Source organism: Camelus ferus, chromosome 35 (genome assembly GCF_009834535.1).
Source record: "Camelus ferus isolate YT-003-E chromosome 35, BCGSAC_Cfer_1.0, whole genome shotgun sequence".
NCBI classification, from domain to species: domain Eukaryota; kingdom Metazoa; phylum Chordata; class Mammalia; order Artiodactyla; family Camelidae; genus Camelus; species Camelus ferus.
Window position 1 is genome coordinate 6,146,085 of NC_045730.1, and position 26,928 is coordinate 6,173,012.

General features: G+C 40.4%; 1 protein-coding gene across 1 annotated transcript in view; it reads right to left on the bottom strand.

The window, feature by feature from the left end:
* Nucleotides 1-26,928, bottom strand: part of CELF2 (CUGBP Elav-like family member 2) — a 475,836-nt gene that overhangs the window by 311,611 nt on the left and 137,297 nt on the right. The gene's annotated exons all lie outside the window — the stretch shown is intronic.

Sequence of the window (26,928 nt, forward strand, 5' to 3'; positions counted from 1 at the left end):
AGGAAGGGAAATAAGAGAGACGAGGAAAAGGGAGGCCCGACTGGGAATCCTGTAAATGGAGCAAAGGAATCTGGATTCCACATTATAAGCAGTTTAGATGCAGTGTCCTTTTTCCATCAGGAAAGGAGCGTCCTCTCCCAAGAACGCCCACGAGAAAGTGCGAAACAGCTCCGGCAGCTGGTGCCTGCTGGGTGCGCCACGATGTTTCCAACAAAACACCCACAACTCTTACAGTCTATTAAAAAAAAAAAAAAATCAGACTTCCAGACCATGGTGGACCAAGAGAAAGACAAAGATACTGCATCCCTGTCTTCCAGCTGTTTAGGTACCAGTGGCAACTGAGCTCTGCTTTAATCTTCCTGTTCCCTAGATAAACATTGCCAAGATGCCTGTATGAGTCTGTTTGGGCTGCTGTAACCAAACACCCCAAACTGGGGGCCCTTAAAAAACAGAAATCAATTTTCTCACAGTTCTGGAGGCTGCAAGTCCAAAACCAAAGTGTGGGCAGGTTTGGTTTTTCCTGAGGCCTCTCTCCGTGGCTGGCAGATGGCCACCTTCTCACTGTGTCTGCACGTCGCTTTTCCTTTGTGCATCCCTGATGTCTCCTCTTATAAAGACACCAGTCCTATAGGATCCAACCTTTATGAACTCATTAACCTTAATTATCTCCTGAGAGGCCCTATCTTCAAACACAGTTGCATTCTGAGACTCTGGGCATTAAGACTTCAATATATGAATGTGGGGGAGGACACACAGTTCGGTCATTAACAATACCCAATAATTCCTGAAAACACCCAATCCAGAACTGGCTTCCGTAAAACCTCCTCAGTTTGTACACAAGCCCTGTTTCTATAATCAACCCCTTCCAACTTCCTTTTCCTAAGATTCCCCCATCACATCCTCGGTGTGCATCCCCCTCTACTGCAGCAAGTTAAACAAAGCCAACTTTCATGGAGAGTGTGTTCCTGGTGGCTTTGGCTATTGGCCGTCCACACCAGGATCTTCTGCATGTCTGAGTCTGCCCTCTTTTCTGCTTTGTGCCTGCCTAAACTGCCCTTCCTCCTTCCTGGTTACCTCCTGCTCATCCTTAAAGATTCTGTTCAAATATCACCTTCGCTGAAAGCATTTCCTATTCACTCTGTCTAGCTGTGGGATTAGATTTCCCTGGTGCTGGCCTCTCTAATGTGTCAGCTCAGCTAGGCTGAACTACATTTCCCAGAATTCACTTTTAAAAAACGTTTCTGGTTAGAGTGAGCCACTGGAAGCAAGGACAGGAGGGAAGCAACAGTCATTTTGCAGCTCGCACACATGGTGGCTGATGTGCTGAGCTGCCTCCTCAGTGAGAAGCAGCAACTGGACCCGCAACTGCTCTGCCTTCCCCCATCCTCCTGAGTGTCCCTGACTTTTGGGCCAGGTGTTTGTGTTTATCTCTGTCCCGAGGTCCCCAAGGCAGAGGCCACAAGAATTGACATGTGTTTTGGTCCATCCTTGAATACAAACATACAGTGTGTGGAGGTTCCAGCCTGCCCTTGGTCTCTGCAACTTTATATCCATTTTCCTTTCTTGACTGTGGATGTCAAGTTTCAGCATAGATGCAGAAAAGCCTTACAGAGACAGTGCTATCTATCTATCCAACTTTCTTTCTTTCCATCCATCCATTCGTCCATCCACCCATCCATCCATTCATCATCATCTCTCTCTTTCCATTCATCCATCCATTCATCCATCCATTCATCCAACCACCATCTTCTATCTGTCCGAGCATCCGCCATCTATCCATCCATCCTACTGGCTCTGCTTCTCGGGTTGGACCCTGACTGATTAACCTCCCCTCCTCTGACATTTTTCTATGCTTCCTCGTCACCTGAAATATACTTCTCTTGTACCATGTAACATACTTTATTGTCATAATTTGTGTGGTCGATTAGATTATCTTGCCAATTTTTCATGCCCTCCATCATGTGACCTTGTAGTGCACTAGAGTGGGTAAAATATATTTCGCCTCTCCGCTGACCTTGGGCTTGACAATGTGACTTGCTTCAGCTGTAGAAACGTTAGCAGGCATTATATGAAACGTGCTTGTGTGGTGTAGTTTGGGTTTCTGCGCCCCGTGGCCTGCCATGAGAAAAGATAGCTCTGGGGAATCTGCTGCCCCTTCCACCTGGGCCTCAGAACAAATATACGTGAAGAAGACCTGAGCCCAGTCCACAGTCTGGAGCCAAGCATAGTTGAATCACAGCCTGAAAGAGAGCCACCCAGCTAAGATCTGCCAAACTACAGTTGACCTGCAGACTCACAAGTGCAAGAATAAATGTGCACTGTTGTAAACCACTGTACTGTGAAATCATTTGTATGCAGCCTTATTGCAGCAATTGACTAGTAAATTATTCTTGCAGCAATTGACTAGTACATTACTTTTTTTTGGCTCCTTGGGATTAGGGACCATGATGTTAATTTCTATTTCTCCAGTGCCTACTAAGATGCCTGTTGGATAGTAGGTGCTGGATAAATGTTCGCTGCATACTAGAATAAATAAACAAATGAACAAACCATCCAAGACCCAGAATGGAGAGAGGCATGGCACAAGAGGTGTGCTGTGGAGGGAGAAACTAACAGAGGTGGATAGGATGGAAATGGGGGAGTGAGTGTGGAAGGAAGAGTCAGCCTAAAGTAGTCTATGGACAATCACAGGATAAAAAGTTAGCTGCCTTTCATTTTCAGATGGTCAAGTGTTCAGCAGGCCACAGAGATTCCATGTGACTTCAGGAATCTTCGAAGAGCATTTTTTCCTACTCTGAACTCTCAGGAGTCTCTGGGGGCGGCTGGTAATAAAAGACACGGTGCCTGGCTGTAGCCACATGTAGTGAGAAAATTGACAAAAGATGAAAAGACTGAATCACTTCCAAAAAAATCAAGAAAACAAAATCACTGGGAAGTAAAACTTTCCTATTCTTCCTTCAGGCAACCTTGTCTCTGTGTAATCGTCTCATCTGATGTGACGAGTTTATAGTCCCATTGACCCATTGATTGTTTTGGGGTTTTGTTGTTGTTGAAAGGTTGGTGTGACACCATATCTGAAGCTCTCAGCCTGGTCACCAGAGGTCTTGGTAGGCACACTTGGGAGATTAAAGCAGGTCTCCACGGTGGCAGTCCTCCCAGCTGAGACCGTTGGCACATTCCCTTAGAGCACATGGCATAGGCCTGCCATCAGAATTTCTCCTTATGAGACATTTTGAAGGATGCCAAATTCATCAGTGTCTGCGGTTGAACTTTTCAAACTTTTTTCTTACCTTGAACAAACTGCACACACAGACATGCACACACATAAACACACACATGTGTGTGCACATCCAACAGCACAGACACACATACACCCATCCCACTGTGTGTTTGGAGAAAGAGAGATAGTCTGCATTTTGCTTGGTGTCGATCATAAAGTGAAATTAAGCTGCCGTTTTATGGATTCAAAAGTTACACCCATCAAACTCCTGCTTCTCTGCCTGACCTCTGAACTTCAAAAGGAATACATCATGGGGAAAGACACACACACCCAACAAAACCACACACAGACCCCAAAACAACACACACACAACAAAATGACACATTCAAACCTCAAAAAGATGCTGTAAGCACCTGAATGCATTTCACTCTCATTTCTAGAAATAAAGGCTTGATGCCAGCCTATCTGCAAGGCCAATAGGGTTGAATGCAGCCCTCGGGAACACAAGCTGCCCCAAATAAAACCCAAACCACGTTGCCGTATTTAGAAAAGCATGTCCGTTGCATTGTTTGAGCAACTTGTTGAATCCCACTTCCAGGCTGTTTCAGGCTGAAAAATCTTGTAACAATTATTTATCCAACTATCTCTGGAAAACAACTGCCTTTTTTTTAGCCTATATTTAGCACATTGCTCCAAATGATACTTATCAATATAATATACTGAATTCCCACTGAGCGTATAATATTACACTCTTAAAACTTTACTATTAAACGGTTCTTAACTTAGATACCATTAACTCAGACTTAGTGAAATTTGGACATCAAATGTGATTGTTTTAAAAATAATGTTTATGTTTTTAATGATTATAAAAACAATTCATGTTCCTAATATTGTCCAAAAATATAGAAAAGCATAAAGAAGAAACATTATCATCACCTAAATCTAACTAGAAGTAAGAATGTTTAACGTTCGATACATTTCCTTGTAGTCATCTTTAATGTATATACCTCATCTTTTTACATACAAATGGGGTTGTAGTCATCATAGTTTTTAATCCTTTTTTTTAAACATGAGCCATTTTTCTCCCATAAGAAATGATTTTTGAAAAAAATGTTTTCCAAGGATTGCATGTTATTTCACTTTACTGATGTCCCATAATGGATCTGACCACTTCCCTAAGATTAGATATTAGCGGTCTCTCCAAGTTTTCACTTTTATATGAAACATTGAGATAGGAATTCTGAAACATGAATGTTTGTGGGCATTTCTGATTTCCTCCTGAGAGATGAGACCTATGTTACGTCTTAGCACAGATCACTGAATTGTTTTGCGGAAGATTTGCAACAGTTGATACCTACCTACAGGACAAGAGTCCCTAATGTGCCAGTCTCTTAAACACACTGACTCTTATTTAATGTTAAATATGCAAATGCGATGAATGAAACAGGTCACTTCACTGTTTTATTTGCATTTCTTTCTAATGAAGATAAATATTTTCCCCAACGTTTATTGTCGTGCGTAAAGATCAGTATCTGTGCCTTAGCCATAAGTGATTTTTGAATTGAGTTGTACCAGTACTCTATATATTTCTGTACTTGAATTCTCTTTTAAAAAAAAAGGATAATAAATTTGTCCCAGATCATTTACTTTTTAAAAAAAAGTATTCATTTATTTATTTATGTTTTCATTGAAGTATAGTCAGTTGACAATGTTGTGTCAATTTCTGGTGTACAGCATCATGTTTCAGTCATACATGTTCATACATATATTCCTTTTCATGTTCTTTTCCATTATAAGTTACTACAAGATATTGAATATAGTTCCCTGTGCTATAGAGTAGACACTTGTTGTTTATCTATTTTATATGTAGTAGTTAGTATCTGTAAATCTCCCAGCTTCTAATTCATCCCTTCCCCAATGTTTTTGGTACTGAATTTTAATATTTTTATATAACTATTTCAATAATTTCCCTTATACTTTTATTTTTGATATAAAAGTTCTTCCTTACCCTGAGAGTAAGTTAATCTTTATCTGTGTAGTTTGCTGGTTTTTATTTTCACTCTTTCATTCATCTAGAATTATTTTGGAGATCAAACAAACCTGACTTTTCCCTCTTTTACAAATCGGCAGTTTTATCTGTATCATTTATTATGTGGTTCATTCTTTTCCCAGTGGCTTTTGGGATATGATGTGCATGTTGATGTATTAGATTAAGTGCTACTGAATCTCTCGTTCCTTACATTGGTACCTCATTGTTTTAAATACGAACACTTGGTAGCTGTGTTTTATAACATCTGGTACACCAATCACTCTAATTATTACTCTTTCCTTGCAAAGGGAAGTTCAAGTGGAAGTTTAGAATAATCTTGTCCTGTTCAAAAAAAATCTACTCAGATTTTGGTTGGCATTTGAATTGAACCCTTAGATATATTTGGGAAAACTTAATATCTTTATAGGACTTGCTTTTTCTACCTGGATCCATGAATTTACTCTAAATAGACTGAAATCTTCATTTCTTTCTCTCTCAAGGAGCATGTGATATTTTCTTCAAATAGTTTCCACACCTGTTACTACCGATTTTCATTAAAGTTATAGATTTAAAACAGTTGTTATCACGTTCTCTTTGAATTCTTAGAGATTTATAGTTTGCTATCTTGTTTTTTCATGATTATATTCATAAATATGCATCTCATATGCAAATGATTTTTTTTTAATGTTTGTGTTTCTACCTGGCATACCAGTAGTTCAGATCCAGGTCTTATTGCTAAGATCAAAGCTTCCAGAACAGTGTTGAATGAAAGATGATAATTTTCACCTCAACCCATCTCTCATGAAATGACTGGTTTCAGATAGCTGTCTTTTATTAAGTTTTAAAAGTTTCTTTGCACTCTTGGTTTTCTCAGAGTTCCCCCTGCACCCTTTAGGAATAAGAGTTTAATTTCTTTTAAGATCATTTGTTTTCTTACTGTGTTATATTAACAGATTTTCTAAAACAAAAACTCTTGGCATAAACCATAATTGGTCGTGAAGGACTTTTTTTCTTGTACCCTCTCTCTTTGAATTATGTCAGGGGTCATGTGTCAAAACACCATCTTAACTAAAATCCCAGAGAATACATAATTCTTTTGAGTAAAATCTTAAAAAGCAAATTAACTTATATATAAAACAGAAACAGACTCACAGACACAGAAAACAAACTTAGGTTACCAGCAGGGAATGGCGTGGGAAGGGATAAACTGGGAGTTTGCGATTTGCAGACACTGACTGGTATATATAAAATAGATAAACAAGTTTATACTGTACAGCACAGGGAACTATATTCGATATCTTGTAGTAGCTTACAGTGAAAAAGAATATGAAAACAAATACATATGTGTGACTGAAGCATTGTGCTGTACACCAGAAATTGACACATTGTAAACTGACTCCACTTCAATAAAAAGAAGTAAATGATGTAACTTGATATTTTAAAGTTTAGAACACACTCGTCACACAGCCTTGTGTTTGACCTATTTGTTTTCATGTAACATACTTAATTCAACAAATACATATATGCCTTACTTTAGTATAATATTTACAAAAAGAGTTTACATTTGGGAAATTCTCCAGTTTTAGGAAAGACTGTTCTGAATTAGCGAGGTTTTCACACGCTACCAGACATGGGAAAAAAAAATCTCCGAAGGTCGGTTATGTTTTCACTACAGACTGACCAGACATTTTAAAGTTATCAGCCACTCTGCTGCCTGCTTTTTGCAATCAAATGTCTCTCTGGCCTTGCCAATCTTAATTCCTTTCATTAATATCTTGACGCATGTCTCAAATAGCGGAATCGAATTGAGTTGGTGGGATCTGAAAATTAGAGATCACCACTGCCAAGAAGGCTGTCCGTGGCTGACAGTCAGAAAATCTCCATGTGACTTTCAGCTTCTTCCCATAAAATAAGCAATTTATACACTTCTACAGCACTCCCTTACCATTTCCATCAATTACCCCTTGGGTTTGTGCCTTCCGACTACTGCAGAGAGTCTGCAGGGCAGGAGGCCTTCTCTGAGGGCAGTGTCCTCGCTGAAACAGACTCCCATAGACCCAAGATACCAGGGAACAGAAGTGCATGACCATTGAGACACTAATACTGATGCTAACACTCCACATCTCCCTCCCAGCGAGTCTGGCCAGGCTGCAGTGAGGCCGGCGTGGAGGGACCCACTGAATTACCCATTACAGCCATGCCCCCATCGCTTCCAGTGTGCTCTGAACTCCTTGAATTCATTATTTCAATTTAACTTTTAAAAATCATGGTGTAGCTGTCGTGGGCACAGAGCTATACTGCAGTGTAAAGGTAGTCTGATTACACGGACTCCTTTCTCCTTTCTAGTTAAATTAAACATTTTATTTCTACCATTGAGGTATCAGTATCTCATCAATTTCAGTATTTTGAAAACTTCTATAAGTCACCCATTGTCCTTTTATACTTTTAATGTGATGAATTTGTCTCCCATGAACACCCATGAAATCTATAAATTAAATAATAGTCGAGAGATGTAGTAAAGTAGATAAATCTTTACAAGGTTAATCAGACTCACATAAAACTCACCCATGTCCATATTCTAAAATATCTTTCTTAGATATTACAGGGAAAAAACTCTGTTGGCACTATGACCCACCTCAGAGTCTAGCAAATTATATGGAGATAAGCCTTTTGATTTTTTTGCCTTTTTCATAGTTTAAAATATAGAGAACATACTCTGCTTTTTAAGGTTTATAGTAAATGGATAAATTCCATCCTTATTGTATGGTGTAAGGAAATAAAGAAAAGTGGGAATCAATCAATCATCTGAAATTTTCGTAAGTGCCATCTGAGAAAAAAAAAATACATCAGGTGATTAGAATTCCCTGTCAAATGTAATTATGTTTCTGTATTTTGGTCTAAACATAGAATTAACCAGAATTTCTGAATGGCCCACAAATTTCCTAGGAATAAGTCCACAAATTTTCGGGCGGGTGGGGGATAGTAGAGGGAGACAGTCCGAATTTTACAAACAAACATAGCCCGCGTGCTTCTGCTATGGTTTGACAAGATAAGGTCAATGCCCATTGGCTGCCCAGGAGTAGGGGCATCTGTGTGGCTGTTGTCATGGCAACACTGAGACCCAGACTCAGGACCACACATTCATCGGTCTTTAGAGAGATGAAGGAAAAGGGGAAAGAAAGAGAAAAGGAGAAATCTGGACTTTTAAAGTGGAAAGCTCTAACTCTTTATTTTACGTATTATGACAAGGGCAAAGAGAAAGGTTTAAAGGTCGCTGCTAATTCCAGATCTCACCAAGGACGCTGCTTCTAGCACGAACCAGACTCCCACGCGCAGCATCGAAACCCTCACAAAAGGAAACTTGTAAAAGATGATTACCAAGCACATATACGGAGACAATGCGTTCTTTGTGATCAATTAAAATGCAAGAACAGTCTGTAGTGGGATGTCTTACAAAGGAGCCCTTTCTTCTCAGTACTTTAAAAAAGGCAGATCTATCAAACTTAAGATAATGCATTGCCATGCTGATTTAATTGTCAATTATGAATTACTTAAGTGTACTTTAATGATCTGTATAAAGCCTTATGTTTTTTTCTACCGCTAATAGCTATTAATGGCTGTTAAAGAAAATGAAACCGCTTTACTCAAACGTAACGTGATGGTCTGTTAAGTTTTCAAAATGATAAAATATTATCACAAAAGTGTGAGCCTCTGTACATTTTAATATTCCTGAAAGAATATTTCCTTCAAATTGCCACAATTACAGTTTAAACATCTTCGCTTATATGTAGAATAAATTTTACCAGTCAAAATTCTTCTTCAGCAGTTGGGAAAGGGGTGCAGGCAACAGTATTATTATATTTCCTCCCAAAAAGTTGTCGGAGATTTGAAATATCTGCCATTAGGATAAGCCTGGGTGAACTTACTGACACTCCTATTTCTCTGCATCTCTGCGCTGGTCCCTATTTGCTTTTAAAATTATGAAATGAATGCACGAGATCACGTAAGAGAAATATTTTATGTAATTCTCATTCATATATAAAGGGTATTATATATTAGAGGGTCTTACTAATTAAGTGAAATTTGCGGTGAATTCCTTTAAGAGAAGAGTCATTTTGTAAGTAAATCATTTTTTCCTAGTGTATCTGTTTGTAAGCCTGACTTTTCTGAATGGAATTTCTTTAAAGGGGGACGCACCTGTCCCGCTGTAAGGACTAATAAACATAGACAACTGAAGACAGCCTCAAATGTACCTTCCCCTATCCGCTAGGATACCCACTAGACAAGGAGCTATTAGGAATATGAAATTAAACATAATTAGAGTCAGAATAAAATAGCGTTCAGGCTTATGTCCACACAGCCTAAAGTAATTTAGAGACTTTACAATTATCCATTTAACTGGTAACTGTAGACAGTTAAATAAGCCAAATAGTAAAAGCAAAATAGCAATTTTAGATTTTTAATTATTCTATTTGGCCACCTGCATCGATCATATTAAACACCCATCAAACCTTTAATTTTATATTTCATGATTGGTTGTGAAGTGTACCGGTAAGAAGACAGGTTTTATAGGAAGGCAGAGCTTGGAGTCAAATTCTGACTCGATGACCATCTTTCTGCTTCCTTGAGCAAGTTTCTGACCTGAACTATTTCCTCATCTGTAAAGTGGGGCTACTGAATGTTGCAAAGATAAACAACTGAACAGATGTCAGGAGCCTAGAATCAGATACCCTTCCCAAGTGTTACTGTTCTTTACCATGATCTCTCCAACCCTGATGTTGCAAGAACAGAATCAAATTCACATAAATTCGTCTTCCAATCTCTACTTAAGAGTTCACTCATTGAACTCAGAGGTGACATGCAAATTGAAAGCCTGGTTTTTAAGTCACTGAGGACAAGATTCAAAAGCTATAAAAGAAAAATGCCATATGGTATCACTTATATGTGGAATTAAAAAAAAAAGACAAAAGAACTTATTTATAAAACAGAAATAGACTCATAGAAAACAAACTTATGGTGACCCGGGTAGGGAAAGGGGTGGGAAGGGATAAATTGGGAGCTTGAGATTTGCAGATACTAATTAATATACATAAAATAGATAAACAAACAAGTTCATACTATATAGCACAGGGAACTATACTCAGTATCTTGTAGTAACTTACGGTGAAAGAGAATATGAAAGTGAATGATGTATGTACATGTACGACTGAAGCATTATGCTGTACACCAGAAATTGACACAACACTGTAAACTGACTATACTTCAATAAAAATATGTGTATACAAAAAATAAATAAAATAAAATATATAGTATGTGATAGATAATAAAACAATGTATCTTCAATAGTACCTACCACATATGGAGCCTTTATAGGCACTTCGTAAAAACTGTAAATTGAATTGTTGAGTCCAGTAGATGACCCATGTGTTTGTTCTTTGGTTCTCAAGGCTAATATCATTTTTTCATAATTTGTAATAAAATCAGCCATATAAACCATTAGGTCAGCTTAGTTACAGGTTACTTACAGAGTCCCATGCCCCAGACGCCCTTTGTTGATTTTGCTATGATGTACGTATACTAGGCTATGTGGGAGGGCGTGGTATCTAAGGAGAAAGTGCATCATTCAAATGTATCACTAATTTTATCTAATACTTTCATCTTGTACAAGCCCATGTGTCTGAATTTGCCTTCTGAGAAACTGGAAAAATAATGAAAAAAAAAGGAGGGGGGCTTCAATCACTTAAAAACAATTAATCCTTGAGCTAACCTGCTGGGTTAAGATGCATCCCTCTAGTCAGTAAAGGGTTAATAACCCCATCAATACAGCAAAACTGCTGGGGTGAGGAATTTCTTCGACACAGCATCCTGACAACATTCTTCCTGACAATTTAAATGAATAAATCTAGAAGCACAGTATTCCCATAAAATTTCAAATGTGAAAAAAAAAAACTGAGGAGAGCTCCAGTAGACCTGAAGAAATGAAAGTAACTTCCAAACCAAAATCACTTGAGAAATGGAAGATTTGGGGTAGTTATGAACAAGAACGGGAAAACTGGCAAGTGCACAATACATGAACTGGCTTTCGAACAGCTGTGGGAAGAGGATAGCCCTCAAGATGTCTCAGTGAATATGCCTTGGGTCATAAAATGAATCTGGCCTGGACACAGAGCCAACTTCTCCCCTTCCCATCAAAGCTGGAAGCACAGAGCAAGAAGAAGGTGTTAGATATACTTTCTTAACATACTCTGATTTGATGAGAAACTCTTTCCAGACCGTCATTCCTACTCGCTCTGACCTCACCTCCCTCCTCTCCGGCCTCCAGCCTGGCGGGGCTGGGTTCTGTTCTCCCATCTCCTCTCCAAGGGACCCAGATGCTGCATGATTAACCTCCACTGTGCCTACAAGATGGCCAGCTTCATACATGTCTGCAGCTGCTAATGAGTCATTTCCCAAGTTAGTCTGGAAGCTGGTCTTCTTCTGTCGTTTTAGAAGGATGACATCAGGTGTATGCATAGCACCGTGGGTGGGTGGGGTCTGGTCATTGTAAGACCTCCTGTGCCTCTACCTGTGAGTTCTATGTGACTCCAGGGGTCAGGGAATTTCAAAGTCCAGGGTGCCAGAAAGTGGAGAAGGTGGTCCACACAGCAGTTAGAAGCAGAGGCTCAGTGACAGACAGAGGACCAAGACGCAGTGACTAAAATCTTTGCAGTTAAAGAGTTTTCCTCTTTCTGTTTTTAATTTCAATCCTCCATCTCCCCACCCCCCATTTCAGTCGTTTTTACCAGATACGTCCTGATGTGGTGCTCTTCCAGGCATCATGGAGTCTGATTTGCTCTTTAGCTGAAGCACTTGGCAAACTGCAAAGTTACCATTCAATGTGATCTGTATGATCATCATCACTATCGTTAACGGTTATTTAAGCAATTCCCGCTGCTGTCCCCGTCATGCCTTCTTGGATTTACAATTTGCAGTTTGCTATCAGTGGTGACTCTCTGGGTCTCATCTTATCTGGACAGTTGGAAGGTGTCTGCCTGGAGCCAGCAGAAGAGAAGAAACCAATCACTGTAGGCAAAACGTGGGTGTGGGGGAGGGACCCCAAACACATTCTGTCTTGGTCTTCCCTAGCTCTCAGGCTGCTGTGTCTCACTTACTTTTTCTCCTGGAGAATGGTGGCCCAACCTGTGGCCAGAAAGTGAACAGAAAAACTTCAAAGGCAGAGAACTGGCTAGAACTTGAAAGTGGAAAAACAGTTTTCAGGTTTTGAAAATAAGAAGGCTGGGATCCTGGAGCTGGGTGACGTGGTAACCAGGCACGGCGTCCTGCCAAGGAGTCAAAAGTCTTGGGTTACTGATCTCGCAGAAGGCATGAAAGATGCTTACAGAAGGCTCTCTTCGCTCATGAATATTTCTGTTAACTTTCTTTGTATGCATCAGTAATTCTGACCATGCCTGGACACTGGGCTTTCAAAACTGCCCCTTTCAATTTTTTTTTTTAGGAATTCCAATATATATATACATTTTGAATTAAAAAATTTTATTGAAGTACAGTCAGTTACAATGTGTCAATTTCTGGTGTGCAGCACAATGTCCCAGTCATGCATATACATACATATACTCATTTTCATATTCTTCTTCATTAAAGGTTATTACAAGATATTGAACATAGTGCCCTGTGTTATACAGAATAAAATTTCTTTAAATCTATTTTTATATATAGTGGCTAACATTTGCAAATCTCAAACTCCCAAATTTATCCCTTCCCACTCCCTCTCCCTGGTAACCGTAAGATTGTTTACTATGTCTGTGAGTCTGTTTCTGTGTGGTAGATGAGTTCATAGTGTCCTTTCTTTTCTTTTTCTTTTTCTTTTTTAGATTCCACATATGAGTGATATCATATGGTATTTTTCTTTCTCTGACTTTCTTCACTTAGAATGACGATCTCTAGGTCCATCCATGCTGCTGCAAATGGCCTTGTTTTATTCTTTGTCCCTTTCAATTTTCATGACTTTTTTCCTCCTCTCTTTACATTCAGTCTCTAGACTTAGGGTAAGAGCCTCCAGCATCACTGGTAGCTGTTGAGTCTTGCCAATTTCTTCCTGCCCTCCTTTTCCTAGGCAAGTGCTAGACATGGCTCTAGTGTTGCATTCACAAGCTGCTATGATATTCCAAATTGTTTTTACTGCATTCTTGGCATGTATTGTACAACTTGTGAGCTCTAGTTCAGTCCATTTCTCTGGATGCTGATGAACTTGTAGTTGCCAACTGCCTATCACCTTTATGTCTTGCAAAGACACAAACCACCTTGGAGACCTATAAGGAATGCTTCAGTTCTTGCCTTCTCAATTGGCCACCAATCAAGATCATCAATAAAAACATAAATATAAACAAAAAGTCTTGAGCAAGCTACTTTTTATTAGAGTTTGTTTTATATTGAAGTATAGTTGATTTACTATATTGGTTTCAGGTGTACAGCAAAGTGATTCAGTTATACATAGACACATGTATTGTTAAGCAGATTCTTTTCCATTGTATGTTATTATGAGAAATTGAATATAGTTTCCTGTGCAATACAGTAGGTCCATGCTGTTTATCTATTTTATATATAGTAGTGTGTATCTGCTAATCCCAAATACCTGATTTATCCCTCCTCCTCTTCCCTCTTTGGTAACCATAGTTTGTCTTCCATGTCTGTGAATCTATTTTTGGTTTCTAAATAAGTTTCATACCATTTTTTTTAGATTCCACATATAAGTGATATCATATGATATTTGTCTTTCTCTGCCTGACTGACTTCACTGAGTGTGATAATCTCTAGCAAATCAGGTCTGATTAACATTTGATCATTCCACCCCCCAAGACTTGCATTATCAGAACTGCAAGAAGGCACTGAAATGGTTAACCTGTGACAGAGATGAATTGCGTAAAGCATTAGGCTGGGATTGGATGTTCGTTTTTGAGTAACTGAACAATGGTGGAAAACCGGTGTCTTAGGAAGTCTGGAAATGTTTTAAGAGAAGTTCTTCTCTTTTGATTTTTGAGTCATATAATTTCAGTAGGAGTCAAGTATGGTTATTTCAGAGGAACACTTTTGTAAATCTATTATCAACTTCAAAAAAGAGTCATTTAATGTTAACTACCTTTCTCTGGTAAAACAAACAAACAAACAAACAAACAAAAAACCAACTCTTACACCTTTGGTACATGTACTTCCCTGCAACAGCAAAACAGCAGCTAACATTTATTGAACGTTTACTGCATAGGCGCTAGTTTTAACTCTTTGAAGGTAAGATATTTATTCCCACAACAATCCTAGGACATGAGAGACTACCAATCCCTGCATTCTACGGAGGAAGAATCCGAGTTGGACATCATGTTCAGGGCCACAGAGCTATGAAGCAGCGGAGGCAGATTAGAGCCTAATCTAATTCCAGGACACGTGGCAGCAATATGCCAAGAAGGCGAGGATGTACCTGAGTAACACCAGTGAAGACAGCGTACAAAATCCTTCCTTTTCCCTTTAAAAAGTTGCAAAGCTTACCTCCCCCCATAATTTCAGAAGGGGATGACATTCAGAAAAACAGTCTCTTTCCATTTTTCATGCTTCAGAATATCCAAATCTACTCGCTCCCAATCTTTAAAATTTGTACACTTCACGCCAGGAAAGACAGTCAGAGAAGGGAACGTTTTATTCCCAAGTGACATTCTGGATTTAAATATCCTTTGCAACAGTTTTGTTTTGAAAGATCTCAGTGGTTACATATGAACCAGCCAGATATCAACGATGAGTCTACCGGGTACAGTATTCCCCAGAGACTAAAAACACTCCTTGCTGATAGAAGATTTGGAAATAACACATGGATGCCATTGGGCCTGCCGCCTTGCTCAGGGTCCATATAAGTGCATCTGAACCAAAAGATGTTCTGGGCTCTTGCTGTTCCCTTTGAAAAACAAAATGACTTGTGGGGAGCTGAGGTTCTCCTTACTTTTCCACCACTGTTTCCAGAAAAATCAATGACTTTTCTTCCTCCAAAAGCAGCATTAGACACTCTGCACATTCTGGAATCCACCTGTGGCTACAGGCAGGTTTCTGCAGGTGTTTGCCCGTGGGAAGCTGTCAAGAGTTGGTCCAAATCAGGGCAACACTCCTGACAGAAGGAAATTAACTGGCAGGAGCTTTTTAGGTGCCAGAATATCTTTCCGGGACACAGATATGTAGGTGGAATCTGAACTCAAAAATAACTCAGTGATGGGGATGGCAGAAAAGACTGTGGCTGAGCAGAACAGACAGAAAAACCATTTCCTGGAAAATGCAAAGGATAAGAAAAGAATTGACACATACTGATGCGGGCCCAGAGAGAGGTTGCACTTTGAACTCCCTCAAGGGAAGAGAGGAGAAATTTCTAGAAGCCAGATCCTACAAGGTGAGGGAAATTGACATTTGATATACGTGAATATGGAACTGTGGTTTGAAATGCAAGATGATCATCAATACCTTCTGTCTATAAGCGCATTGCAATTTCCAAAGCCCCATTAAGGGTACTGCATCATTGGAACGATTAGGAACTTAGGACTAGAAAGTTTTGAACCCAAAAAAGGGAATAGAAGAAGAAGGGAAAAAAATTCAAGGTGATTTCAAGCCCTCTGTGAAACTAAAGGCATGGGAAAGGAGAAAGGTAATACAGCTTAAAGTAAAAAGAATCCCCAAGCCTGACATGAAATAAGACACGTTAGTTTCATGAAGATAAATGCAGACACAGACTCCATGTGCTGCGTAGCCTTGCAACACTCGGAAGCAGAAGATCGCAGGCAGAAGATCCACATTCTAGACTTGGCTCAGTATGTTAGCAACTGTGTAACTTTGGGCATGTCATTTACCATCCGGAGTCCACATTTCCTCATCTGCAAAACAGGGTATGTGATCTGCCTTCCGCAACACATGCAAAAGCCTGTACGGCATTGCTTGGTATTTAGGAAGCATGCAGAAATGTTAGCTTAAAACGCTATCAGATTCCTCTTAGTCACTGATGAATGTTTCCCTGCATGACAAATTCATGTTCAAGATCTCCGTGAGTTAGACATTGTTCGCACTCTACAGGTAAGGAAAATTGAAATTGAGTGCTCAGTTTGGGGACCTGCCATTAGAGATTAGGTCTTTGAACTTCTGATCCTTGGATCTTGTCAGTGGGGAAAATAAATCACTTAAACAATGTGTCCCAAGTCACACAGCTAGAAAGGAGGTGAGAGACACCATTGTGCTATTCATTTTACCATTTGTGAAAATGAAAAATTGCTGGCTTTTTCTTCACCCCCATCCACTGTTGATTACAAGTGACTATTACTTCTTTTCAGATAAATACCTAAATGATGTTCGGCTGAGATGGGAAGGTACATTTTTGAATCAGAGCTCAGAGAAAATCACTATATGCTTTGCCTTTATGGTAAAAACAGAAATTCAATTCTACACTGTGATCTGAAAATTAATTTCAGTCTTGGTTCATGAGACTCACTTCACTGCGCAGGGCCCACTGTTTCTGTGAGATGGTATCTCAATTCAGTTACCATGGTTGAGAGGTGGGACTAGGGAAAACAGTAATTCAGCAAGCATTTCTTCCTTTTCACTCAGAGTAAATTGCTGTATATAATCACATAGCTGGAGGGCACAGCTTAGCACACTAAGCTTCAAGTATGCTATGCCTAGGCTGGTTAAGACTTCAAGTTCAAATCCCAGAGGAGTCTGTATGACTCTCCATCTCCTTGAGTTTGATCAATTACATTTCATAGATTTTTATTATGTGAGAGACTCGGATAAGGCTTTATAACCCAAATCCGGTGTATCTTAGGGAGGCTCTAAATACCTTGTACTTTTTATTTATCTAAGTATTGAATTTCAGGCTTACTGCCTCTAAGACCTTCCCAGCACTTAGACAGGAAATTATGTGAAAACTTTTAATTAAGAGGAGAATATTTTAGTGGAATCCTGAGCTATATCAGTGACCTGCCAGTACTGGTGAGAGAACAGGTGTAGAATAGATTCAGTCTGGAAAACAAAGATAAATTCAACATACTGACTGATAGTGACCACCACTCACTGAATGCCCACCCTGTGCGTGGCACTTTATGTGAATTCTCTCATTCAACCCTCATGGCTCCCCTACAAGGTAGGTATTTTTATATCCAGTTTACAAAGAACTCTAAATGCCCTGTGCAAGGTCACAGGAGCTGAAATAGGAGAGCTGGGATTTAAATACAGGTATGTCCGAGCCCCAGTCCACGAAGTCCCATTTATCCAGCCTGCCCGAGAATCACTGTCTGCCTAATTAGAAAATAAGAATGTCATGCGTGGAAGGCACCAAAAAATAGAGTTGAAAGGTGAAAACTCAAATCAGGAAGGGAGCCCAGGGGTTCAAGAAGAGTACTTGGGTCAGACTGTCATAATTTAATACCAAGACTGTGCTTAAAGAGCTAGTTACCAACCCTCCCACTCACGCAGTATGTCAATCCCATGGTGAGTAGGCAGGCTTAGAGACACGGTCTCCAGGAGAGCCCAGCATGGGTGGGTGCCAGGCAGAATACCCTTTAAAAATGTCACAGGCAAAGTTCTGACACTTAGTGGAATACACGGTCTGCTGAGATGGCAGGGCATGGGGCACTGGGGCCCCAGAAGTCATATCCCCACCTAGGGGGTGTCCTGGTGTCTTCTGTCCAACCACCTTCCTAGGTTTCTATATCCTTTGCCATTAAAGAAACTCCATGCTTGGTTCGCAGCTCTCCATTGGTCCCATTGTGACAGTCTTGTAGTTTGGACTGAGTTGGGAGAAAGACTGAGGGAAAACTGACTCTGCTCCCATGTTTTCTGGTGAGGGGGACTTGATGGGTGCCATTAATGGATACCATGTATTCAGGAACAGAAACAGGTCAAAAATGAGGGGTGGAAGTAGAAAAGGATCATATCAATTGGAGACATGTTGAGTTTGAGTTGCCTGAGGAGCATCAAGGTAAAGAAAACATCTAGGAACATCCAGGTGGAGATGCAGGGTAGAAATGTGGATTTGGGAGTCCACAGTACGTGGGAAGTTCAGAACTGGAGACCTAGATTAGGGACCATCAATACGTAGGAGATACTTAAAACCACAGAGAGGACAAGCTCACCCTAGGAAAGAACAGATAGAAAGTAGAGTAGTGGGTCTGAGTAGAATGCTAGGAAATCCACCCCCCTCCACCACTAGAAAACAAAAAGTGTGGTGGTGGGGGAATTAAAGAGGAGGACAGCCATGGGGATTCAAAGAACCAGGAGAGAACAGTAATGGGGGAGTCCAGTTTGAAGGGCAGCATTTCCCAAAGGGCATTCCTGGGCTTACAGTAAGATGAGTTTTCCGGACAGAAGGAAAACTGGCTTGCTGATCTGTAGTGTGACTCTTGAAAGGGGACTCTAGTAGGTAGATGCTTCTAATATCATTTAACCAGGGAGCTCTTCCGTTTACATAAAACCTATTCATATTCCTCAAAATTATGTTCCTTGGAGCTGACTTTGGGGAAACCCACAGTGAATTTCTTCAAACAAGATACTGTCTGTGACATCAGGACCACAGAGAGATTAATACAGGAGGACTGAATAAAGGCTACACTTCCACAGTTTGCATGTCACTGATTACCTTTATCAGAGCAATTGTAGTAGAGCGGTAAGGATGCGGGCAAGGTAAGGATTAACTAATAAATAAGATGTGGGGATCAAAACAGTGCATGCTGATTCCTCTTTCAAGAGACTTAGGTTTGAAAGGAAAGATGCAGAGGGCAGGAACGTAGCATCACTGGGATGTTTTGAGACGAGAGAGCTTTGTACAGATTTATCAGCTGAAAGGAAAAAAAAAAAAAACAAAAAACAAAGAGAGAGAGAAGCCAAAAATATGTGGGGTGAGACAGTGGGATAGAAGGGATAAGGGCTGGAGGAAGGGACTGAAGATCTCGAAAGGACCCAGACGTGAGATGAAACATGGGGAACACTCTCAAAAAAGGAACGAGCCACAGGAAGACGGGAGGAAGAGCTCAGTATTAATGAGGAGGACCTGGCAAGACTTCTTACAAGAGGCAGCCTCTGAAATCAAAACTACAATGAGGTGTCACCTCACATCAGTCAGAATGGCCATCATTGAAAAGCCCACAAATGATCAATGCTGGAGAGGCTGTGGAGAAAAGGGGACCCTCCTACACTGCTGCTGGGAATGTAGTTTGGGGCAGCCATTGTTTGGAAAACAGCGTGGAGATTCCTTAAAAAAATTGGAAACAGACTTACCCTATAATCCAACAATCCCACTTCTGGGCATATATCTGGAGGGAACTCTAATTAGAAAAGGTACATCCCCCACAATGTTCACTGCAGCACTATTTACAGTAGCCAAGACATGGAAACAACCTAAATGTCCATCAGCAGATGATTGGATAAAGAAGTTGCTATATATATATATATATATATATATGAATACTACTCAGCCATAAGAGAGAATAAAATAATGCTATTTGCAGCAACATGGATAGACCTAAAGATCATCATACTAAGTGAAGTAAGCCAGAAAGAGAAAGAAAAATAGCACATATCACTCAGATGTAGGATCTAAAAAGAAATACACAAACACACTTACTTACAGAAAAGAAACAGACTCGCAGACGTAGAAAACAAACTCATGGTTACCAGGAGGGAAAGGGGGTGGGAAGGGATAAACTGGGAGTTTGAGATTGGCAGATACTAACTACTATATATAAAATAGATGAACAAGTTTCTACGGTGCAGCACAGGGAACCTATATCCAATATCTTGTAGGAACCCATAATGAAAAAGAGGATGAAAATGAATATATGTATGAGTGACAATCCTGCTGTACCCTGGAAACTGACACAACTTGGTGAACTTACTATACTTCAATTTAGAAGAAAGATTAAATAAAGAAGTAGCCTTGGACTTGGGCCTGGAGGGAGCAGGGGAGAAGCAGAGAAGAGAGGCCTGCAGGAAATGAAAGCCATTCCAAAGGGCCAGGAGCCAGGAGAAGAGGTGTGGCGGTGCTGAAGAGCAGAGCTGTGCCGAGGAAGGACTTCCGGGACTGGGTTCCCAGCACTTCTCATTTTCTGCATGTCCCCGTCTCCCCGGATGTCATGGGTTCCATGGAATCGGCTCTCTAATTGACTGCAGGGTCCCTCACAACTACATGCTCCATCCCCCTGCTCACTTGTCCTTTGGGGCCCTAGTTTATTATTTGATTCCCAGTCTCTAAAGTTGCACAAATCAAAAAAAGAAAAGGAAAGTGAAGAAACACCCAGTTTGACTTCGGGGGAATTGGAGAGTGTAAGTAGACACAACAAACCAAAATCTCATTGAATAAAGAAGTCTGCATGGTGCTCACCCTACTACTCTGGAACTAAGAGTTGAGTCAAATGATTTCTGCAAGAACAGAATCTGGGAAGAGAAGTATGTAACAGATCTGAACGAGATTATCTTTTCCACCTGGTTGGAATTACATCTTTTTCTAGATAAGAAAATGGGAGTGTTCTGGGTGATTATTGTTTACCACCCAAAAGTATGAAATAATCAGTATTTTTGGTAATCGTCTGAAAAACAATTATTTAAGAGTTTGTCTTGTCTGTGCAGTTCAAACCAAGAACTCAATAGCTGTCTCCTGTTTTTAGAGAAAGCATGAATACTGGGGTTTGGATGTTTTCAGAAGACATTTTGGCAAAACATTTTGTTCTAAGCAGATGGCATAGATCAGAAACTTCTCAGCTGTTTTCCTCTAAACGTTACATTTCAATTCTTTAGCTAGAGTCAAATAAAAAAATAAGAACAGAAATGGAAATTATTCTGTTCTAAAGACGTTTTCATCGGAAGCCTGCCCCACTCAGTGGCTTGATGAAACCCCGTTGCTAGTCTATGTTAGCAGCTGGGAAAGCGGTTTCCCATACCAAACAAGTATTTAAATGATAATTATTAGGTGGCAAATTGGTAACCTGTGACACCCACATCAGCCAACACCCTATGGATAATAGGACCATTCAACGTCTGTATCTTTCATTGCCACAATTAAGCTCATGTAAGGATAAGCATCTTCATTGATGTGGGAAAAGCTTATTCAAATAGACCTCAAGTAACTACACATCATTTCAGATGTATAACTGTAGGGAGTGCATCCGTTTTGTATGTATTCTGAGGCACAGAACTAGAGAGACCATTCCTTCCTTTTGGTATAGAGCAAAGGAAAGAGTGTGCCCATAAAAGTGTATGTGTGTGTGTGTGTATATGTGTGTGTGTGTGTGCGCGTGTGTGAGCATGTGAGAGAGACAGACAGATAGCATGAAATACTGCATTTTTTTACATGTGAAGCAAAAATAAGAATATTTGTAGTTTGCTCATTATTATGTAAACTCAGGGGATAGCCTGGTTGGTCTATAGGCAATTAATTAATTGTTCACCTTAATGGTTAAATCTCCATTTCACAGAAGAAAATGCACCTTCTTGAAATCCTGAAAGCCCCTCTGAGTCACATTTCTGAGAAACACCTCGCTGTTTCTGTTCCCCTGAATGCCCACCCGCCCCAAGCCTGCAATTTACTGGGATTCACTTCATGCCCTTTGAGGTTCGCCCAAGTCTCACATTTTGAAATTGTCCTTGGACTCATCTGTCATCATTGTCATCACAATCTTAGCTGTTCTTTCTCTCAGAAAAACCAAGCTCTTTGTTAATCTCATTTGTGTACTATTAGAGCTGGCTAATGCATTTTCATTCTGAACAAGACAAAAACAAAAGGTCTTTTATTCTTAGAGCCATTAACTGGCTATTAATTTGAACCCCAGTCATTAGACACGTCCCTCCTTAACCATCACAATTAGCAATTTTATCTGGAACCATAACAGTCTGACCTGGAGTCTACATATTCGTTCCCAAGAAAAGTAATATTGAACATTAAGCAACTGTCCCATTCTGATGCCTGAATGGCTTTGATCAGTTTTTAAGCAAAATCTTTTGATAGGTTGCCAATTTTGTGACACATTATTTTAAGCCTAAAAGAACAGGGAGGCAAGTGTCATCCAATTAGAATACAAGGTGTGTGCAACATCACGGGGACCTTGGCATTACTTAAGCTGTTCAAAAGTCATCTAAAAGAAATCCTGCTCCCCAGGGCACCCACACTTCTCACAAACAGCTTAAAAAATACAGTACCCGTCAGGTTTTGAATATCTTACCTCCTCATTTTTCCAGTTCAACATCAGACTAGACAGAAAGGTAATTAGTTACAGAATTGAAAGTACACCATGATACATGTCTGTTTCACTTTGGGAATATCACTAGGTGGCAGCTGGTTTTCTGAACATCACCATGCATTCCACCCAGTGGAATGCACCACAGATTATTTATAAAATGAAAAATTGGGTGCTCCACATTTAAAGGTCAAGATTTCTTTTTCTAGGTCAAAAGAATGAAAATTTTAGCAATCGAAAAAAAAAAAAAAAAGGATGCACTGCCAATTCTTGACTATTAAGCAGCAATTATTAAGTGGGTGCTTTTTCCATCCTGCCCTCCCCTTCCCCAGCCTCCTCGCTCCCTCTGGCTCCAGGCTCTACGGTATTTTATTGCCCTTTCATTAACCATCGAGAGAAAAATGAGGCCATGACAGATCATTTTGCTCCTCGTACCAGCTCTTAAGACCAGTCCAGAGGGATAGAGACTGAAACTGCAGGCTTAAAGTAGAAATTTCAGATCATGGCGGATTTTAATGGTCTCTGCTCTCTACTTTCTAAGTACTGAAGATAATGAAGCATTTTTCTTTTCTTTTTTTTTTTTTGGCTTTAAAAACCAATATCATACCATGCCCATCGCAAAGCACAACTTTTCCATTGACACAAGACACTGGCTATTGGTCCATATGGGGAAAGGACACCTTGAAGAACGTCCACTACAGGTGACATGAGAACCTGAGTGTGCCCAGCTGCCCGGCTCTGAAATCCATCAGCATGTTTGCTCCAGATCCCGCTTCGCACCGTCTGCTCCCAGCTACTGGTTGAGCCCAGGAAGGACGTTAAGGCTGCCCTGTTCCTGAGGGACACAGGACAGCTCTGGGGGACAAGTTTGCTCAAGGACTCCCCAGAGGTTTCCTTCTGCTTGGGTCTGGGACATGTCACCACGCTTGCCTTCCCTCAGGGTCAGACACACATTGCAGCCTGGCCACTCTCCCAAGCCTCTCCTGACTCCATCCCATTTTCTCCCACTGGCACTTTCCCTGATAAAATCCTTGCATGTTTACTTCCCTGTTAGTTACCTCCTTCTCAAAGGATCCAGACCCTCGTGCAGTCTCTACTTGTTTACCAAGTCAGGTATCAGAAAGTACGAATGGGCCGTCAATGAAATCCATTCACACATTATACTCGTGTGTGTGTGTGTGTGTGTGTGTGTGTGTGTGTGTGTGTGTGTTTACTCGGCAATTTTCCAGTTCACAAGCGGCCAGCTTGGAAGGAGTTGTTCTGGTTTACCCCAAACAATACCAGCCAAGTGGCTAGAGGAATTACATTTTCTTTCTGATTTGCCAATAATGATCACTTTCCTCTACTCCTTTCCCTGACCCCCAGATAACAGAGAACCTGCTGGGATCTTGGGTTTCTAAGGGGAAACCTGGGATCCAGTGCAGGATCTGAGACTATTTATGTAGCAATATGGGGCTATAGGACTGAAGCCAACACAGGTGCCCTATGCCGGGTCTGTCTCTGGTTACTGGTCCTGTCCTCTGCCCATTTCCTCAATTCCCTAACCCCTTTCTTCTTTCTCCACGAAGAATACCTATCTATCTCCAGGTGATGTGGGTTTGCCCCTGACACGTGGTGAATGGGTGTCCCCCAAAACACCTTCATCAGCTGTATGTCTTTTGTAAATCTGAGTCAGAATAGGGAAAGGGAAGCCCTGGGGGCAGACAGCAAGCCTCTAGGAGAAGGTGAGAGAGGAAGCAGAGAATAGGTGATGGCACTGAAGTATCCAAGTAGACCTGTCCACTGCTGGACCTTCAGAAGCAAAGAGAGAGGTTACAGGAAAAAAAAGCCCAGAAGTATCCTCCGTGGTTTGTGCCACATGAGGGTCACGTAGCTCTCCTGGGACTCGTCAGCCTCACTGTGCTCACTGACTCAGCCATGGAAGAAAGGCACCTCCTGTCTCCCCGTAACTGATGAAAGGAGGAGGGCAAATGAAATCTGTGTCAGGCTATCCCCACATCGCTGAACACACAGTAGCCATCACCTGGAGGTGCCAGTGAGAACCCAGCACATCCACAATGCAACATCACCTCCTTCCTCCATTTTTTTCCTATCCAGGTACCTTATTCAGTTAGTGGTGATCTAGAGTTGTACCTCTTAGACTTGTTCCTTTAGAAATCCAAGATTAGCTCCCACGGTACTCTTAGAACTACCTTCGGGTGAATTATGAGTTAGACATCTGTTATGATTGCTTATCACAACTCCTCCACAGCAAAACACATTCTGAGTTCCAAACAACAGAATCCAAATAAACCGTGCAGTATGATCCATTCATAAGTTGGGTAATAGCTGTGCTAATGATGTGGGATACAACCTCACTTAGAAGATTATTATTATCATTAATCAGAGTTAGTCATTCATGGCCTGATATACGTGGAGCTCAGCGTGCTTTCTTTTAGGTCTTTCGCTTGTGGGGTGAGCAGTAAGTTCCTTGACTACATTTGTTGCTTTGTGCTCTTAAATCACAATTGAACATTGGGAGAGATCTTAAATAGCATCAGACACAATATGGAGGAGACTTTAAACATGAATCTAATACACTGAATCTCCAACTGTGGCCTCAGGACCTGTAGCATCAGCATTATCTTGGAATCCTTAGAAATGCAAGTTATCAGCCTGACTCTTTACCTCCTAAATCGGAATCTCAGTGGTGGGGTGCAGAACTGTGTCTTAACAAACCCTCAGGTAGCTCTGATCCATGCGCAGGTTTGGGAACCACTGATCTCATCCATCCACTACCTTTAGGCTGGGATTCTATCCATCATGAGTCCATTAAACTGTTTTAAGTGTCCTATATATAATCATTCCTGTGGAGAGAACAAAAACTGCCCCCAGAATGTCTCCTCTTCTCAGAGTGTTCAGTCAAGTTGGGGAAACTCTCATATGTGAAATTAACATAAAACTAACAGGACAATAAATAATGAAATGTGTGCAAGTCAAATGGTCCCAAAGGCTACTCAGGAAAGGGGGATCATATTCATTGTACTTTATTTTGGATATGATTCAACATTTGCCTTATATATGATTGACATTGATGGAAGGGTGGGATATTCTTCTAGTAAAGAGAAAAAAGTGGCTAAAGCCTTTTTCCTGGACCCAATAATGGGATGAGAAGCAAATGTAGTCGTGTCTCTAAATGTACTTTGGTTTCATCATCAAAGACAAAGATAGCTCCACAGCCCTTCCTAGTAAACCATGCCAGTATCCTACGGCCGTGACAGTTAAGAGCTTTTTTTCCCCTGTGGCTTGAAACAACACAGATTTATTATCCCTATGATCCTGTAGGTTAGAAGTCCAACATGGGTCTCACCAGGTTAAAAATCCAGGCTTTGGAAGGGCCATGTTCCTTTCTGGAAGCTCTAGAGGACAATCTATTTTCTTGCCTTTTCCAGCTTCCAGAGGCCACCTGCATCCCTTGGCTTGTGGCCCGCTTCCTCCATCTTCAAGATCAGCAATGGGAGACAGGGTCAAATCCTTTTCACATGACATTGTTCCGATCTCCTAAGAGATTTTTTTTAAACGCCCAGCTAAAATCTTTTCTTATTAACCAGAAAAAAAAAAAAAAAAAAAAGAAAGAAAGCACTTCATCACTAATTTATAACTGACACTGCAAGAGTGAGATGGGAAACATTTTTTTTTAGTTTTTTTTAAAAAATGTTTTTGTGGCGGGGGAGGTAATTAGGTTTGTTTATTCATTCATTCATTCATTCAGTGGAGGTACTGGAGATTGAACCCAGGACCTTGTGCTTGCCAGGCATCCACTCTACCACTGAGCTATACCCCACCCCCTGGGAAGCAGTGTTAAAGTTTGTAATGTTACAGGAAAGGTAGATTTCTGTTATTAATGTAATTATTATTGTTAGATTTAAAGAGTCGCACTGCTTCTGCATGAGAGGCTTCATGATTCTGTTTATTCTAAAATGAGAATATGAGAAGGGAAGGTTCCCATTCAATTTAAAATTAAAAAAAAATCTATTTTCTTATTCCTTCTGTAGATGGGTCTGAACTGCGCAACAGACAGATCAAGAGCCCCAGGCTTTCTTTTCGCTCTTCAGATGATATTTTGTTAAGTTCCTGAAATGACTTAACATCAAATCCCTTTGAAACGTGGATGGCCTCACATACGATATTACAGACCTGATCCTAAAACTGAAAGAGGAATAATTTGCTTACTTTTCATAGTCGTTAATGCTTTTAAGTTACAAAAATATCATTTAATAAATTACCTTTTCCAAGGCACCAAATGACATCACAAAGGTCTGAAAGTATTAAATTACCTTCAAAAAGTGCTCAGTTAACCCCCCCAATCACAGATAACATCAGTCCATATAGCTTCAATTTCTTTAGTGCCAGATTCTGGTAAACATAAAGCACTTTTATGGACATTATAAAACCCAACC